This window comes from Solanum verrucosum, unplaced genomic scaffold, assembly GCF_900185275.1.
Source record: "Solanum verrucosum unplaced genomic scaffold, falcon-dt-bn FXZP01000033.1, whole genome shotgun sequence".
NCBI classification, from domain to species: domain Eukaryota; kingdom Viridiplantae; phylum Streptophyta; class Magnoliopsida; order Solanales; family Solanaceae; genus Solanum; species Solanum verrucosum.
This window is the reverse complement of record NW_026020752.1, coordinates 1,404,830-1,409,117: the sequence shown is the minus strand read 5'-3', so window position 1 is coordinate 1,409,117 and position 4,288 is coordinate 1,404,830.

The following is a 4,288-nucleotide window of genomic DNA, read 5'->3' as shown; positions in this document are numbered from 1 at the left end:
ACAACTTAAGATTTCTACTCTAACTTTGAATTATTATTTCCAACATTTTCCTGTAATTCAAAGTTGTGTACTCTTGCCTTTTTATTCTTGTTATTGTTGTTGTATTGGAGTACTTCTCTTCAATCTTCAATTGTTGGAAACTTCTGTCCAATCTTTCAATTGTTGGAGTACTTCTCTTCAATTCTCATCTATTTGTTTTCTTGGTTGTGTTGGAGCACCTTCTCTCCAATTTCCAAGTGTTGGAGAACTTTCTCTCCAACTCACGATATTTTTTTCTTGGTTGTGTTAGAGCACTTCTCTCCAACTTCAAAGAGTTGGACCACTTTCTGTCCAACTCCCTATATTTTTCCTCTTGGATGTGTTGGAGCACTTCTCTCCAATTTCCAAGGAAGATGCCCTTCCCTCCAACGCCTTTTCTTTTTGTTTTTTTTCTGATATTTTTTCTCTTGGTTGTGTTGGAGGACTTCTCTCCAACTTCCAAGGTTGATTCCCTTCCCACAAATGCCTTTTATTTCTGTTTTTGGTGAGGGAGCACTCTTTGTCCAACTCTCGTTGATGCCCTTCACATCAACTCCTTTTCTTTTTGTGTCTGTTTTTTTAAAAAAAAATATTTTTGGTGTTGGAGGATTCTCTCTCCAACTCTCGTTGATATCCTTCCCATCAACTCATTTTCTTTTCATTGTTTTTTTTTTTTGACTTTCTCCAACTTTTAATCTAGAGAAAAGTTTTTTCCTCTTGTGCTTGGTTGCACTTCTTTAATTCTGCAATATTTTTGTAAGTCTTTCCTCCTAGCATATTTTTTTCATGCATATATTATTCATTCAACTTTTGTCCATACTCAAATTTTCAAGAGAACTGCCACATTCAAACACACACAAGATAAGTGGCACACACACATGGGAGTTCACTGACCAATTGCCACCCCCCACCAAAAGCATTCAACATTGTCCTCAATGTGGTTAGAGACAATGCATTACCATAAATAAGACAAAAAGAAGAATTAAAAAGAAACTAACAAGAAATGATAACATTGTAGTGTGTAAAACAACATAGCAAGGTGATGAGAAATCTTCACTAAGCACCTAGTTGGCGAGAGAGTGAACCAATCACCGAATGCTTTGGCGATGTGCCAATTGATCTTCAGATCGCCTTTAGTTCCAGTGGGTTGCACTATCAGAGATACATCGAGTGATTTAGGCGAGCCTGATTAATGTCGTTGAGTTGGTTGCGAAGTGTATTTTTGGGCCAAATCTTGGGAAAATATAAATAGCTGAACTAATAGAGTTTTAAGGGAGTTCGAGGAGAGAGTAGAATAACTCACTCGAGGAGAAAGTTTTTATTGAGAACATTTTACTTTTTAGAACACTTGTTCTAGTGTTCTTGGGGTTTGGATAGTTTGATCTCAAATTCGATAACTTGAAGTTTAATCCAAAGTGTGTTGCCTCTTAATTGCTTGATTTCAAATGTCCCTTGGTTGCTTTCATAGCAGGTGTACTTTCTTTACTTTTTGTGATGGGTGGTTTAAACCCCAAGATCTAGGGGTGCTCTAATGGGTTTGGTTGATAATTTAATGTAGTGGGTATTTTGCTATTATCTATTTTGTTGTTGTTCATCTATGAATTTTGTTTAATTATTATGTGATAAACATAAGGGTTAGGGTTGTAAACTTAATCACCACTTCCGTTCTCCAGTTTGTGCTTAAAAAGGATTAATTGGAGTGGGTAATTAGTTTGATACTAGCAATTTTGGTTTGATGTGCTTGAAAAAGAGGTTATGGTTAGATCTAATTTCTATATTAATAAAATATAGAATAGAATAAGGTAATGGATGGTATTTGGAATTGGGATTTGATGAGACCGTAAGGATATTCTAGGAATAGATGATGGTGTCATTGAAGATTATTTAGCTTATTCATGTATGTACATCACTATAGAGCAGTACATTTTCTCCTATTTGACAATTATATTGAATCCTCAAACCCTTAGATTTCTTGTTAGCTTTTGATTTTCTTTGAATTTCAGGCTAATTACGGTAATAGACAAAAAAGTTTTATCCTAAGTGTGGTTCAATCAACTCAATTTTTCTTACTATTCCAAATGAGCTGATTTTAAATCCAAATATAAAATTCTCCACTATATACCATTCCTTGTGGGATTTGATCCCGACTTTTCGTTGGGTTTTTTAATGATCACTCACCCTTTTAATTGGTCTTAGATGGTTATTTGAGCATTATCAGTAAGCATTAAATTATGAGATTAACTGTTACCCATGAGAGTTGTACTTGTCAATTTTGAGCCCTAATTGCTAAAAAATGAATATGTGAGTATTTAGTCGATAATTGCTTGGTGAATATTGCGGGTCTGGTATGAATTTTTTTTGGTTGATGTTTGATTAGCCCAGTGTTGTCCAATAGGCTTGAATTTTCCCAATGATAGATATGCTGACAATTTTGTTAAGTGAAAACCATCAAATTAGCAAAGAATTGTAGATTTTTTCAGAATTCTGAGTACCCTGGGTAAGATTGATTACTGGGTATTATCAATATATGTTAGGGCATTGTTATGGATGCATTTGTGTGCTCAATATTGAAAACTGGGTGTCGGGCTGAAAATCACATGTTTGGCGATCTTGTTTTAGCCTGTCAAAGTGGTTAGGCTAATTAATGAACAAGTCCCTAATCGCCTTTTGGCTATGAATTTTTGACCTGGGGTACCGTCACTTTCAGAGAGCCTGTCTTAGTTTGTCGAACCATCTTGGTGAATTGATGAGTTTGAGAAGACATCCCCCATAACGCTTGAGGTTCCCTTGTTGCACTATCACTTTGGCCGAACTTGTTTTAGCCCATCAAACCAGCTCGGTGAATCATCGAGTTTTAGGTGACATCACTTGTGCATAAATTAAATACTTTTGCTACTTTCAATATCAATGAGCTTTTCTGAACTCCCCTAACCCTTTAGAGAAATTGCCTACCCATTTGGCGAGCATTAGGAATATTCTTTCAACAGTGATTTTCTTGAAATTCTATTTAACTAACCTTCACCTGATGTTTGCTTTTCTATGTTGTGCCTTACAAGATATTTCTAGCCCTAAAGTCCCAGTCACTTCAAGGGCAATTCCTTCAGATTCCGACTCTCCTCCTCCACCTCTACTAAAAAGGCAAAAGCGAGTAGTAATCAATGAGCCGTCTAACAACCAAAAGTCAGCCCGCAGACTTCTAAGCATGTGAGTGAAAAGAAATAAAAGAAAGATGATGTTACTGAGGTTGTATAAAACAAGGCACTAATTGATAAGAGCACATGGTCTTCTTCTAACCTTGAAAGCCCTCACTTAAGTTCAATTGGACCGATGATGATTTTTAAATTTTATCTGAGAGTACACCAGCACCTGTGGAGGTTAAGAAGGTTATACCATCATAGAGGAGCAAAATACACTCCAAAAAGATACAAGAACGCAATATTAATGTGACTTCGAGGGTTATCCCAATTATCACTCCAAGAGCCCTTAACATGCTGAAGGCTGCTAGTGAACAGACTATTTATGAAGAGCATCGATTGTCCGTAGATGTGGTCATGACTTACTACCGTGCCATCTTTGATACTATAAAATATCACAGGTTTGAGCACTTCACAAGAGCTAAACCTTTTTATATCCCGTCGTGAGTCTATGAGTTTTATGAGGCCTATGCCAAGGTAGTCCCCAAAAAGAGAAAAGGTGTGGTTTGGAGATTGATGAGTGGTAGATTTGCACTCATTTGAGGTGCATTTAGCGGAATAATTAGTTTCCACAATGTCTAATTTTGTTTTGTTCAGACAAAATGTCTATGATTTGCAAGTATGAAGGCAATTAGACAAGGAAATGATTAATGATTAAAGAATGGCAAAAAATACAAAAAGAAGTATAATATATACATTGTTCATCGTCTAACAGGCAGGACGGAGCGCCAATTGAGCACAACCACGCCCAAAATGAAAGTGCATAACAGTTGTGTCTATAGAATCAGGTCGGTGAACCGCAGTAGAGAAAATGATCCGCTGAATGAGAAAGGCAGGGTAGATAAACATTGCCCAAAATGACAGTGTGAAAAGAAAAGAATGGCTGCTAGAAAGGTGAATCACGGTGGAATTCATCAATTCGCTGAATGTGAAAGGCTGACTCAATCGAGTTTGCCAACTAAGGTTCAAATACATGATGCCTAGAGCAGAAAAAGGTGAGCTGAGGAGCAATAAATGATTCACCGAATGAGCTTGGCGAGTCCGACTAATATCGTCGATTGAGTCGCATATTGGAT